Source organism: Coregonus clupeaformis, unplaced genomic scaffold, assembly GCF_020615455.1.
Source record: "Coregonus clupeaformis isolate EN_2021a unplaced genomic scaffold, ASM2061545v1 scaf0580, whole genome shotgun sequence".
Classification (NCBI taxonomy): domain Eukaryota; kingdom Metazoa; phylum Chordata; class Actinopteri; order Salmoniformes; family Salmonidae; genus Coregonus; species Coregonus clupeaformis.
The window spans coordinates 241,816-257,111 of NW_025534035.1; the positions used below are offsets into that span (position 1 = coordinate 241,816).

General features: G+C 44.4%; 1 protein-coding gene across 3 annotated transcripts in view; it reads left to right on the plus strand.

Moving 5' to 3' along the window:
* LOC121559228 (zinc finger protein 513-like) overlaps positions 1-15,296 on the plus strand; it is a 55,094-nt gene that overhangs the window by 9,797 nt on the left and 30,001 nt on the right. Inside the window, exon 1 of one of the 3 annotated variants that reach the window (XM_041872514.2) lies at positions 6,156-6,483. The exons of the other annotated variants lie outside the window; for them this stretch is intronic. The gene's annotated coding sequence lies outside the window, so the exon portion shown is untranslated. Of the gene's footprint in view, positions 1-6,155; positions 6,484-15,296 lie in introns of those variants that run through there. 3 annotated transcript variants of the gene reach the window in all.

Genomic DNA, 15,296 nt, shown 5'->3' on the forward strand with positions numbered 1-15,296 from the left:
TCCCACTCCTCTTTGCAGATCTTCTCCAAGTCATTAAGGTTTCGAGGCTGATGTTTGGCAACTCGACCCTTCAACTCCCTCCACAGATTTTCTATGGGATTAAGGTCTGGAGACTGGCTAGGCCACTCCAGGACCTTAATGTGCTTCTTCTTGAGCCACTCCTTTGTTGCCTTGTCCTATTTCTTCAAATAACCAGTTGAATGTAGGTATTTAAACTGAAATGGAGAGATTTGGCATTTACTGACTGATAAACAAGAACTTGAAGCAATGCACTGTGTTTGTCCCTCTGTGAGGAACTTGATTGTTCCTAGTGCATTTCTATTTTCGAAATACTGGACGCTCAACTCCCTAATGACCTTCACATTACATCGGATTCAGCCTTTTAGGGTTATTACACGTTAGACTGTGAGATGTTACCAAATTAAAATCTTTGATATTAACCTTGCCAGATTGTACGATTCGCTTCAGTTTTGTCGTCACATTCTGTGATTGGCTTGCAAGGCCACATCAGCTGACGTAGGCTACGTTAACTGCAGTGGTGATATTTTGAACTGCGCATTTACCGGAAACCAGCAGCGCAAGCCTCCCTTTTTACACTTAAGCGAAGTGAGTTCAGAAAAACTTAAAGCATGCCTCTTAGAAATAGTTTTTTTTACATACAAACTTCACATGTCCGAAATCAGAATCAAATAGGCTTGCTACAAATGTCATGGTCGCTGTGGTAGAACATTAATCTGAGTATTCACAATAATCATATTGTGTGAATACTCAGTGCAGGCCTTGTTCCTATTGGTCAGTCACCGGGGAATTTTACTCAAGTGAAAGTAAAAAGTAACTCACTTAAAAGCTACTCAGAGTAAGTTACTTTTTAAAATAAAAACATTGACCTTATAGCTAATTTCGCATAAGGTTACCTGAACGTTGTTACACGTGATATTTTCCATGCAATAAGGAAGAGAGGAAAGGACTGTACAGTAGCAACTAAGTTCATTTATTGTTTGAGTTGCAGCAAGGCACATCTGTATATAAAACAACAAAGGATTTGTCAATACTATTAATATATGAAAATAAATTAAACAGTCAAAGCAATTAAAATGTATTGATGAATTATAAGCAATACAAAATGCATACAGAAAATCACTCACTCACTCCTTCTTTCCCTCACTCACAAACTCCTGCACTCACTCAATCATCTAATCACTCACTCTCCAATACAAGGCCAAATGGGGAATGCCACTGGACATACCTAAATGATTTGATGTCAAATTAGCTCTGGGGGGTTTGGGTTAACAACAGAATATCATGGATATAAAAATGAGTAATCTGAAATAGACAAGGAGCTATACAGTGAGGGAAAAAAAGTATTTGATCCCCTGCTGATTTTGTACGTTTGCCCACTGACAAAGACATGATCAGTCTATAATTTTAATGGTAGGTTTATTTGAACAGTGAGAGACAGAATAACAACAAAAAAATCCAGAAAAACGCATGTCAAAAATGTATTTGACCCCTCTGCAAAACACGACTTAGTACTTGGTGGCAAAACCCTTGTTGGCAATCACAGAGGTCAGATGTTTCTTGTAGTTGGCCACCAGGTTTGCACACATCTCAGGAGGGATTTTGTTCCACTCCTCTTTGCAGATCTTCTCCAAGTCATTAAGGTTTCGAGGCTGATGTTTGGCAACTCGAACCCTTCAGCTCCCTCCTCAGATTTTCTATGGGATTAAGGTCTGGAGACTGGCTAGGCCACTCCAGGACCTTAATGTGCTTCTTCTTGAGCCACTCCTTTGTTGCCTTGGCCGTGTGTTTTGGGTCATTGTTATACTGGAATACCCATCCACGACCCATTTTCAATACCCTGGCTGAGGGAAGGAGGTTCTCACCCAAGATTTGATGGTACATGGCCCCGTCCATCGTCCCTTTGATGCGGTGAAGTTGTCCTGTCCCCTTAGCAGAAAAACACCCCCAAAGCATAATGTTTCCACCTCCATGTTTGACGGTGGGGATGGTGTTCTTGGGGTCATAGGCAGCATTCCTCCTCCTCCAAACACGGTGAGTTGAGTTGATGCCAAAGAGCTCGATTTTGGTCTCATCTGACCACAACACTTTCACCCAGTTCTCCTCTGAATCATTCAGATGTTCATTGGCAAACTTCAGATGGCCCTGTATATGTGCTTTCTTGAGCAGGGGGACCTTGCGGGCGCTGCAGGATATCAGTCCTTCACGGCGTAGTGTGTTACCAATTGTTTTCTTGGTGACTATGGTCCCAGCTGCCTTGAGATCATTGACAAGATCCTCCCGTGTAGTTCTGTGCTGATTCCTCACTGTTCTCATGATCATTGCAACTCCACGAGGTGAGATCTTGCATGGAGCCCCAGGCTGAGGAAGATTGACAGTTATTTTGTGTTTCTTCCATTTGCGAATATCGCACCAACTGTCACCTTCTCACCAAGCTGCTTGGCGATGGTCTTGTAGCCCATTCCAGCCTTGTGTAGGTCTACAATCTTGTCCCTGACATCCTTGGAGAGCTCTTTGGTCTTGGCCATGGTGGAGAGTTTGGAATCTGATTGATTGATTGCTTCTGTGGACAGGTGTCTTTTATACAGGTAACAAGCTGAGATTAGGCGCACTCCCTTAAAGAGTGTGTACCTGTATAAAATACACCTGGGAGCCAGAAATCTTTCTGATTGAGAGGGGGTCAAATACTTATTTCCGTCATTAAAATGCAAATCAATGTATAACATTTTGTTTTTGTTGTTATTTTGTCTCTCACTGTTCAAATAAACCTACCATTAAAATTATAGACTGATCATTTCTTTGTCAGTGGGCAAACGTACAAAATCAGCAGGGGATCAAATACTTTTTTCCCTCACTGTAATAATAAAAGTAAAATAAAGAACAGAGCATGTGATTAGTGGGAGTGTGTTTGTGGGAGTGTGTGTATATACAGTGGGGGAAAAAAGTATTTAGTCAGCCACCAATTGTGCAAGTTCTCCCACTTAAAAAGATGAGAGAGGCCTGTAATTTTCATCATAGGTACACGTCAACTATGACAGACAAAATGAGATTATCACATTGTAGGATTTTTAATGAATTTATTTGCAAATTATGGTGGAAAATAAGTATTTGGTCAATAACAAAAGTTTCTCAATACTTTGTTATATACTCTTTGTTGGCAATGACACAGGTCAAACGTTTTCTGTAAGTCTTCACAAGGTTTTCACACACTGTTGCTGGTATTTTGGCCCATTCCTCCATGCAGATCTCCTCTAGAGCAGTGATGTTTTGGGGCTGTCGCTGGGCAACACGGACTTTCAACTCCCTCCAAAGATTTTCTATGGGGTTGAGATCTGGAGACTGGCTAGGCCACTCCAGGACCTTGAAATGCTTCTTACGAAGCCACTCCTTCGTTGCCCGGGCGGTGTGTTTGGGATCATTGTCATGCTGAAAGACCCAGCCAAGTTTCATCTTCAATGCCCTTGCTGATGGAAGGAGGTTTTCACTCAAAATCTCACGATACATGGCCCCATTCATTCTTTCCTTTACACGGATCAGTCGTCCTGGTCCCTTTGCAGAAAAACAGCCCCAAAGCATGATGTTTCCACCCCCATGCTTCACAGTAGGTATGGTGTTCTTTGGATGCAACTCAGCATTCTTTGTCCTCCAAACACGACGAGTTGAGTTTTTACCAAAAAGTTCTATTTTGGTTTCATCTGACCATATGACATTCTCCCAATCCTCTTCTGGATCATCCAAATGCACTCTAGCAAACTTCAGACGGGCCTGGACATGTACTGGCTTAAGCAGGGGGACACGTCTTGTACTGCAGGATTTGAGTCCCTGGCGGCGTAGTGTGTTACTGATGGTAGGCTTTGTTACTTTGGTCCCAGCTCTCTGCAGGTCATTCACTAGGTCCCCCGTGTGGTTCTGGGATTTTTGCTCACCGTTCTTGTGATCATTTTGACCCCACGGGTTGAGATCTTGCGTGGAGCCCCAGATCGAGGGAGATTATCAGTGGTCTTGTATGTCTTCCATTTCCTAATAATTGCTCCCACAGTTGATTTCTTCAAACCAAGCTGCTTACCTATTGCAGATTCAGTCTTCCCAGCCTGGTGCAGGTCTACAATTTTGTTTCTGGTGTCCTTTGACAGCTCTTTGGTCTTGGCCATAGTGGAGTTTGGAGTGTGACTGTTTGAGGTTGTGGACAGGTGTCTTTTATACTGATAACAAGTTCAAACAGGTGCCATTAATACAGGTAACGAGTGGAGGACAGAGAAGCCTCTTAAAGAAGAAGTTACAGGTCTGTGAGAGCCAGAAATCTTGCTTGTTTGTAGGTGAACAAATACTTATTTTCCACCATAATTTGCAAATAAATTCATAAAAAATCCTACAATGTGATTTTCTGGAATCTTTTCCCTCAATTTGTCTGTCATAGTTGACGTGTACCTACGATGAAAATTACAGGCCTCTCTCTCATCTTTTTAAGTGGGAGAACTTGCACAATTGGTGGCTGACTAAATACTTTTTTCCCCGACTGTATAGTCTTGTGAGTGTGCATAGTCAGTGCAAGATAGTCCGGGTAACCATGAATTTACTATTTAGCAGTCTTATGGCTTGGGGGCAGAAGCTGTCTCGGAGCCTGTTGGTCCAAGAGCCGATGCTCCGGTACCGTTTTCAGGTCAATAGGAGAGTCTATGGCTTGGGTGGCTGGAGTATTTAGGATTTTTTTGGGGCCTTCCTTTGACACCGCCTGACATTAGAGGTTGTGTAACACTGGTTGTGGTTGTGGGGGCCAACTTATTTTTCACATTATGAGTATGCCCCTTTCACAAATTTTTAATCTGGTTCTGTATTTAACTGAGTTTTTCAAGTAATGCTGTAGTCATTAATTTACATTTGAGTCATTTAGCAGACGCTCTTATCCAGAGCGACTAACAGTTAGTGAGTGCATACATTATTTTTATTTTTCATACCCCCCGTGGGAATCAAACACACAACCCTGGCGTTGCAAACGCCATGCTCTACCAACTGAGCTACATCCCTGCCGGCAATTCCCTCCCCTACCCTGGACGACGCTGGGCCAATTGTGCGCCGCCCCATGGGTCTCCCGGTCACGGCCGGCTACGACAGAGCCTGGATTCCAGGATCTCTAGTGGCACAGCTAGCACTGCGATGCAGTGCCTTAGACCACTGCGCCACTCGGGAGGCCTTAATGAGGTAATGTTGTAGTCATTGATGAGGTAATGCTGTAGTCATTTGTGTTTGTTTGTCTCTATTTTATAAGTGATAAAGAAATCTGTATTTTTCTGAGTATTAGGTCGGTGGCTATTTTGTGAGCTTGTTTTTGCACAAGGTTCATAACCAGCAGTAAATAGCTTTCTGAAAATTATTTGAGAATCCTTGATTAGGTTTACTAAAGCAATTGTGCCATAAACAATATTTGCATAAAAGCATTAGACTACACATTGAGCTCTCTATCTCTGTGTAGGTGACAGCCTCTTTAGTATGGAAGTATGGCAGAGAGAAATGAACCGCTGATGGTTGGGTGCTGGGATTCTCCCCACTTCCTCACTTCCTCCCCCTCCCTCTTCCTCCCTCCCCCCACTTCCTCCTCCTCCTCCCTCCCTCTTCCTCCTCCCTCCCTCCACTCCTCCTTCCTCCCTCCCTCCTCTCCTCCCTCTCCCTCCCCCTCTCCCTCTCTCTCCCTCTCCCTCTCCCTCCCTCCCTCCCCCTCCCTCCCCCTCCTCCCCCCTCCTCCCTCTCCCTCTCCCTCCCTCCTTCTCCCTATCTCTCCCTCTCTCTCCCTCCCTCTCCCTCTCCCTCTCTCCTCCTCCCTCTGTGGCCTCTGTTCTTTCTGACAATCTGAAAAATGGCAAAGGAAAATTATAAAAAGAGCAGTGGGATGCAGCCGCCATTATTATATAAGGGTTATAAAAAGACGCAGCGCCATTACCATCAAGGATACCATTATCATCAAGGATACCATTATCATCAAGGACTCCATTACCCTGGAAACCATTTATTTATCATCATCATCATGTCCTGTCTGCCTCCCGCTCTCCCGCTGTCATCATCATCATCATCATCATCATCATCAGCCGCTGCCATTATAGTCATCATCATTAGGCTTGGTAATCATCCAGCAGGCAGGGTTTCTAGCAGAGCAGGGACAGACGAGCTCAATAAAAGGCTGCACCATACTCCAGACTCCTGCCCCGCTCACAGTCTCTCTCTGCCTGGCTGGGAGAAGGAGGTTTATCTCCCATTCCTCACTGCTGCTGGGTTTAGTTCAGAGAGAGAGAGAGAGAGAAGGCCAGGAAGAAGGAGAGAGACTGAGGTAGAAGAAAATACTAAAGCGGCCTAGGAGACAGAGCGACGGATTTAGAGGAAGAAGAGGGAGAGAAGAGGCATCTTTTTTTTTCAGCCCTATTTTTTTGGGTAAATACTACAAACAGCATAGCAGTAATACAAGCTGCCAGCACTGTGAGTATGAAACACTATGTACACTTAGAGATATGAATAATTATTTGCTAGAACAGAGATTTGTATTTGCTTTTGAATTGGTTTGCTTCCAACTGAATGTAGTCTAGTCTAACCTCGGAGATGGAACCAGAGACCTTCTGAATGTAGTCTAGTCTAACCTCGGAGATGGAACCAGATAACTTATTTTGAACACTTTGAAATGTTCTCTAGAGTCTAGGGCGTGCAGTTTTGACTTAGCCAGGATTTGAAAGACACTGTTTCACAGTAGGTCTTTTTAAATTGTGCTGTAGAGGGTTTAATCAAATGCAGGTCTGTCAGATTTGGTTGCGTCCCAAATGGCACCCTATTCCCTATATAGTGCACTACTTTAGACCAGAGAATGGCACCCTATTCCCTATATAGTGCACTACTTTAGACCAGAGAATGGCACCCTATTCCCTATATAGTGCACTACTTTAGACCAGAGAATGGCACCCTATTCCCTACATAGTGCACTACTTTAGACCAGAGAATGGCACCCTATTCCCTATATAGTGCACTACTTTAGACCAGAGAATGGCATATTCCTACATAGTGCACTACTTGACCAGAGAATGGTACCCTATTCCCTATATAGTGCACTACTTTAGACCAGAGAATGGCACCCTATTCCCTATATAGTGCACTACTTTAGACCAGAGAATGGCACCCTATTCCTATATAGTGCACTACTTTAGACCAGAGAATGGCACCCTATTCCCTATATAGTGCACTACTTTAGACCAGAGAATGGCACCCTATTCCCTATATAGTGCACTACTTTAGACCAGAGAATGGCACCCTATTCCCTATATAGTGCACTACTTTAGACCAGAGAATGGCACCCTATTCCCTATATAGTGCACTACTTTAGACCAGAGAATGGCACCTATTCCCTATATAGTGCACTACTTTAGACCAGAGAATGACACCCTATTCCCTATATAGTGCACTACTTTAGACCAGAGAATGGCACCCTATTCCCTATATAGTGCACTACTTTAGACTCAGAGAATGGCACCTACTCCCTATAGTGCACTACTTTAGACCAGAGAATGGTACCTATTCCCTATATAGTGCACTACTTTAGACCAGAGAATGGCACCCTATTCCTTATATAGTGCACTACTTTAGACCAGAGAATGGCACCCTATTCCCTATATAGTGCACTACTTTAGACCAGAGCCCCTATGGGCCTGAATAGGGTGCCATTTGGGATGCATCTTTGTCTGTTTAGTCTGACCTGTCTAACAGTGACTCAGTACTGTCAGCACATCTGCTATGGGTTATTGGGTTTGGGTATTTCACTCTTGATAGGAGATAGGGATGTGAACATTTAAATGTTAAAACGTTTTTATTTACGAAATTGGGATCCTTAACGTTAAGAAAAATCCCTAACCAAAAAAATACGTATTTTTTTTTTTGGGTTTACGTAGATGCAGAAAGTAAACAGCATAGTGGGTCAATTTCCGCAACAACTAAGAGCGTTGAAGCACGAGGCTCAACTTCCCTACTGTTTTGGTGCCAACTCCTCAGTAAGGAAAGTAGCTATTGTTAAAAATAAATATATATATAATATAAATATAAATGTTAAAAATAAATAAATATAAAGTTTACCCGACAACACAGAGCTGACATCTCTCTCTCACAAACTAGGCCCACTGTTGCCAACTCCTCAGTAAGGAGAGTAGCTATTGGCTGTCTTAAAAGTCGCTAAATGACATCATCGCCTACTTTGCATAATTGGCCATGTGCATGTAATTGTGACGGACGCTGTAGGAGAGAGGAGGAATAACGTCGTGGGAGAGACAAACTGAGTAAAGAAACACCCTAAATATGTTTAGAACTACAAATGAACTGTCTTCTGTCGATTCTTATTTTTATTTTTTTATGTCACAATTCCAACCCTCCTCCTTTATCCGGGCTTGGGACCGGCAGAAGCCTCCTCCTGTATCCGGGCTTGGGACCGGCAAAAGTGACCCAAAATAGACACTCTGGCTGAGTTACCTTTTTATAGTTTTCTTAAGTTTGGTTTTTAACCTTATGGTCCACTTAGGAGCCTACAGCAAGTCACAGTAAAACATCAACATTTTTAACCATAACATTATTTTGTATAACAATCTACATTAACAATCTAAATGGACCAAAAAGAGACAATAGAAAAAAAGTGTCAATGGCAATGTGAGAAAATGATGGTAACTAGTCTGGCCCTAATTCAGGTTAATTGTTAGTTTTTTTCCAGACCCCCCCCCCCTCCACACACACACAGGCTGTGCTGGCTCACAGAAAGACTGGGTCATCGTCATTTTGGTCAAGGCTCTCTATGGCAGGTTCAGCAACTGAGGGAGCTGACTTAAATGAGTAAGCAGCTGATGTGCCCAAAAAAAACTGCAAAACATTATCAGGCAGCTGGTGCTCATAGCAAGCCTCACCAGACAGCTTCAGTCCATATCGAATGTCCAGGATGGAGTTAAGGGTCTGCAAGGACATCCGATTTCTAAGTTTGCTTTTTTACCACACTCATCTGGCTGAATAGTCTCTCGACTTCAGCATTCGAGTGTGGCAAGGACAACACGGACACAGCAGCCATGGCAGGTTCTTGAAACGGGTTGATATCAGCTGCATCCCTGAACTTCCAAATCTCACTCCAGAAGCCCAGTGTGTTTTTTTTTTTTTGTCTCATTCCATTTACTAAGATGGATGGTACGCCATTGATGGACAATCTTGTCTATCTCTGCAGGGGAGTAGCCAAGGAGCAATTTTTGGCAATTTTTTTTCTATTTCTCCAGGGCTCTTTATTGTGCTTTAGAGTTTCCTCCACATTGAAAACTGACATGTACTGCAATGCTTCGATGTTGTCCGGCAGTCTCACCCTCAACTCATTAGTGAGGGAGACGGTGAAGGCTACACGCCGCTTTCGGACGTTGTTTTCATCCTCAGGCGCAAGGTGGAGCTCAGCTGCCTTTGACTCAAAAAGGTAACCAAGGTACGGTTTGGAACTGATGTATCCATCTATTGGCCCTTTGAGTACATCAACATTTGCCAGTGGATTCAGCACCATGCTGCTCACAGACTTGATCAGGCTTAACCAAGCTGTCAAGTAGCTTAAGAGGATCTACTTGCTCTCCCTCAAAAGCCTTGATGGCCAACTGTACCTCACCCAGCACTGACTTCAAAAAAAGTCAGATACAATATGTTTTGAGGACCACTGTACATGGAGTATAAAACCTCAGCCATGTAGCAGTGTTCACTGGACTTGGTGACTGCGAAATGCAGCCTAAGCTCCTCCCACTGGTCCAAAATGCGTGAAACCGCGGGTTCAATGGAGAGCCAACGTGTGGCACACGCCTTGGTTATCTGTAAAGGTTTCTCCCCACAGTTGATGGTCTCATATGTGGCCTTGTAGGCCTCCCTGCGCTTTGGAGACACTGAAAACCAGTTATAAGTCTCTCGTACCAAGGACTCCACACTACGGTGGGATGATGTCATTGGAAGCATGACTTACAGCAAGCTGCAGCGAGTGGCACACACAGCGAATAAGAACCAGATCTTTGAGGCCGTACTCCTCCTTCAGCACTTTATGGACCCCATTGTTAAACCCCGTCGTAACAGAGGCATTGTCAGTCCATATCCCCAGGAGTTTCTCTTTTTTTAAGACAACACTTCTCGAATAAAGCCACAACAGCACGGGCTATAGATTTGGCATCTCCTCTCTCCAACTCAACAAGCCCCAGAAATGTTGATACGATTGTCTGCTTGGTGTCACTAAAGTACCTTATCACAACCCCCAGGTACTTAGAAACACTGACATCCGTGGACTCATCGAGGAGGAGGCTGAAACGCTGGTCACCCACATCTGCGACCAACTCTTTCATAAAGTATGGTGCTAGAACACCATTGATCATTTCTGTGCATTTTGTCCTGTGCATTTTGAAGTGGGTAGCAGCAGTCTGAGAAAGCAGCTCTTCATGCTTCTCCAATGGGATCACATGCCAGCATGGAACAGTGTTCAGCGATAGCTAATGCCATGGTGGCCTCAGCCTTTTTTGCAGAGTAAATTTTTTTAAACCATAAATGGCAGCTTGTTTTGGGTGGAACTGTTATAAGGCTTTGCCTTTTGAGTATGTTTTTGAGTTGTCATGTGTTTTTTTTACATCACTAAGTTTGGCGTAGAAATCAGCCTTACAATACAGGCAGTATGCCCGTGTATCATCTCCAATAAACGGCTTCAACCAGCCTTTGAATTCAGGGTTTGATTCCCACTCCTTTCTGTATTTTTGAGTGTACAGTTTAGACTGAGACATGACGAGCTAGCCAGCTAGATGTTTAGCTGATGTCACAGAGAGGCACACACACAGTGGACGAGGTGAGTAAGTGACTGAGGCTGTGTGAGTCAAATGCAGTGATTTATTTTTGTGCAGGGATTTATTTTAGACAAAGAACATTTTACATTTACATCCCACCCTGAATGTAAGCCAGGGGCGGGATCAGCCAGGGCGGAATCAGCCAGCGGCGGCGGCGGCTTCCCGCATGCGCGATTCATTTGCAGTCTGGACGCGGAGGGGTGAACATCTCCTGCTCTGACTGCAGCTGGGAGGGACTGCTGCGCGAGGACTGGGCCGCCTGTGAGTGCTTTGGGACGGGGGGGTGGGGCCCAAGGCAGCGCCCGCTGCTCGTTGAGAAGAGTAAGAACGATACGTGCTTTCACGTCAGAGTCTCCAATAACACCAGAAAAAGTTGCTAGATTTGTCGCTAGTCGATTTTTTTGAAAATGTGTCGCTAGAGGGGTCTGAATACTCGCTAAATATAGCGACAAAGTCGCTAAGTTGGCAACACTGGTTTTCTCGGAATGACTGCAACTAATCAGACTCCTTCGTTCCAATAATACTGAATCTTAGGAGTCTATTCCAAGCGGAATCGAATCTTGACATTCACTAATGGGAGTTGACGTGCAAAAGGATCAGAGGAATCAATTATTTCGTAGTCTACTCTCCACAACTACGTCATTGTCGTTAAGTTGGAAAAATTGCAATACTTTGAGAAGTTAAATAAGAAGGAAATGCAAACTTTGCATCCATCTTGGCACTCCCTCACCATTGTAAAATAGATTTTTGGAAGCTACAGAAATGCATTTATTAAAGTCTACATTGGTTTTTGCCACATTTATTATATTACAGACATACTTTTACATTGTGAGCTAAACATTTTCCTTAAAGTATACTTTTTATAGATTACTAATGCTACTGTCCCCACTACAAAACAAATAAAATAATGAATACAGGTGATTTTGTCGTTGAAACATTTAATTGAAATACTGTAGAATTCCATTCATTCCTATGGAGGACTGCTCCTACTGGGGAGTGGCAATATGGCCGACCGGTGGCTTCAAAGCCTCTCAATGGCCAATACAGAGCCTCAGCAATCCAGGGTTTCTTACATCATTGGTCCCTAATAGGAGAAAGAGGATTGCTTGTTATATTACAAAATAGAAAGGAGAACTTATTTTAAAGGTTCATTCTGTAGAATGTTCCCATGGATATATGTTGATGGGAGATCCATTATTGATCTAAAGAATATAACAATTGTTTAAATGTAGAATATATATATATTTTTTTGTAAAAAATTAAAGGCTTCCCTACAAAAAAAGTGAATATGAAATGTTTTTTTTTTTTTCTATCTGTCGCCCCTTACTGTGTAGAGATGGGTTCTCAGTCTGTATCATGTATCCCCTCCTCCCTCCTGTTGTGTAGAGATGGGTTCTCAGTCTGTATCATGTATCCCCTCCTGTTGTGTAGAGATGGGTTCTCAGTCTGTATCATGTATCCCTCCTCCCTCCTGTTGTGTAGAGATGGGTTCTCAGTCTGTAACATGTATCCCCTCCTCCCTCCTGTTGTGTAGAGATGGGTTCTCAGTCTGTAACATGTATCCCCCTCCTCCCTCCTGTTGTGTAGAGATGGGTTCTCAGTCTGTAACATGTATCCCCTCCTCCCTCCTGTTGTGTAGAGATGGGTTCTCAGTCTGTATCATGTATCCCCCTCCTCCCTCCTGTTGTGTAGAGATGGGTTCTCAGTCTGTATCATGTATCCCCTCCTGTTGTGTAGAGATGGGTTCTCAGTCTGTATCATGTATCCCCTCCTCCCTCCTGTTGTGTAGAGATGGGTTCTCAGTCTGTAACATGTATCCCCCTCCTCCCTCCTGTTGTGTAGAGATGGGTTCTCAGTCTGTATCATGTATCTACCTCCTGTTGTGTAGAGATGGGTTCTCAGTCTGTATCATGTATCCCCTCCTCCCTCCTGTTGTGTAGAGATGGGTTCTCAGTCTGTATCATGTATCCCCTCCTCCCTCCTGTTGTGTAGAGATGGGTTCTCAGTCTGTATCATGTATCCCCTCCTCCCTCCTGTTGTGTAGAGATGGGTTCTCAGTCTGTATCATGTATCTACTCCCTCCTGTTGTGTAGAGATGGGTTCTCAGTCTGTATCATGTATCCCCTCCTCCCTCCTGTTGTGTAGAGATGGGTTCTCAGTCTGTATCATGTATCCCCTCCTCCCTCCTGTTGTGTAGAGATGGGTTCTCAGTCTGTATCATGTATCCCCTCCTGTTGTGTAGAGATGGGTTCTCAGTCTGTATCATGTATCTACCTCCTGTTGTGTAGAGATGGGTTCTCAGTCTGTATCATGTATCCCCTCCTGTTGTGTAGAGATGGGTTCTCAGTCTGTATCATGTATCCCCTCCTCCCTCCTGTTGTGTAGAGATGGGTTCTCAGTCTGTATCATGTATCTCCCTCCTGTTGTGTAGAGATGGGTTCTCAGTCTGTATCATGTATCCCCTCCTCCCTCCTGTTGTGTAGAGATGGGTTCTCAGTCTGTATCATGTATCCCCTCCTCCCTCCTGTTGTGTAGAGATGGGTTCTCAGTCTGTATCATGTATCCCTCCCTCCTGTTGTGTAGAGATGGGTTCTCAGTCTGTATCATGTATCCCCTCCTCCTCCTGTTGTGTAGAGATGGGTTCTCAGTCTGTATCATGTATCCTCCTCCCTCCTGTTGTGTAGAGATGGGTTCTCAGTCTGTAACATGTATCCTCCCCTCCTGTTGTGTAGAGATGGGTTCTCAGTCTGTATCATGTATCCCCTCCTCCCTCCTGTTGTGTAGAGATGGGTTCTCAGTCTGTAACATGTATCCCTCCTCCCTCCTGTTGTGTAGAGATGGGTTCTCAGTCTGTATCATGTATCCCCTCCTCCCTCCTGTTGTGTAGAGATGGGTTCTCAGTCTGTAACATGTATCCCCTCCTCCCTCCTGTTGTGTAGAGATGGGTTCTCAGTCTGTATCATGTATCCTCCTCCCTCCTGTTGTGTAGAGATGGGTTCTCAGTCTGTATCATGTATCCACCTCCCTCCTGTTGTGTAGAGATGGGTTCTCAGTCTGTAACATGTATCCCCTCCTCCCTCCTGTTGTGTAGAGATGGGTTCTCAGTCTGTATCATGTATCCCCTCCTCCCTCCTGTTGTGTAGAGATGGGTTCTCAGTCTGTATCATGTATCCCCTCCTCCCTCCTGTTGTGTAGAGATGGGTTCTCAGTCTGTATCATGTATCTACCTCCTGTTGTGTAGAGATGGGTTCTCAGTCTGTAACATGTATCCCCTCCTCCCTCCTGTTGTGTAGAGATGGGTTCTCAGTCTGTATCATGTATCCCCTCCTGTTGTGTAGAGATGGGTTCTCAGTCTGTATCATGTATCTACCTCCTGTTGTGTAGAGATGGGTTCTCAGTCTGTAACATGTATCCCCTCCTGTTGTGTAGAGATGGGTTCTCAGTCTGTATCATGTATCCCCTCCTCCCTCCTGTTGTGTAGAGATGGGTTCTCAGTCTGTAACATGTATCCCCTCCTCCCTCCTGTTGTGTAGAGATGGGTTCTCAGTCTGTATCATGTATCCCCTCCTGTTGTGTAGAGATGGGTTCTCAGTCTGTATCATGTATCCCCCTCCTCCTCCTGTTGTGTAGAGATGGGTTCTCAGTCTGTATCATGTATCCACCTCCCTCCTGTTGTGTAGAGATGGGTTCTCAGTCTGTATCATGTATCCCCCTCCCTCCTGTTGTGTAGAGATGGGTTCTCAGTCTGTAACATGTATCCCCTCCTGTTGTGTAGAGATGGGTTCTCAGTCTGTATCATGTATCTCCCTCCTGTTGTGTAGAGATGGGTTCTCAGTCTGTATCATGTATCCCCTCCTCCCTCCTGTTGTGTAGAGATGGGTTCTCAGTCTGTAACATGTATCCCTCCCTCCTGTTGTGTAGAGATGGGTTCTCAGTCTGTATCATGTATCCTCCTCCCTCCTGTTGTGTAGAGATGGGTTCTCAGTCTGTAACATGTATCCTCCTCCCTCCTGTTGTGTAGAGATGGGTTCTCAGTCTGTATCATGTATCCTCCCTCCTGTTGTGTAGAGATGGGTTCTCAGTCTGTATCATGTATCCTCCTCCCTCCTGTTGTGTAGAGATGGGTTCTCAGTCTGTATCATGTATCTCCCTCCTGTTGTGTAGAGATGGGTTCTCAGTCTGTATCATGTATCCCCCTCCTGTTGTGTAGAGATGGGTTCTCAGTCTGTATCATGTATCCCACCTCCCTCCTGTTGTGTAGAGATGGGTTCTCAGTCTGTATCATGTATCCCCCCCCTCCTGTTGTGTAGAGATGGGTTCTCAGTCTGTATCATGTATCCCCTCCTCCCTCCTGTTGTGTAGAGATGGGTTCTCAGTCTGTATCATGTATCCCCTCCTCCCTCCTGTTGTGTAGAGATGGGTTCTCAGTCT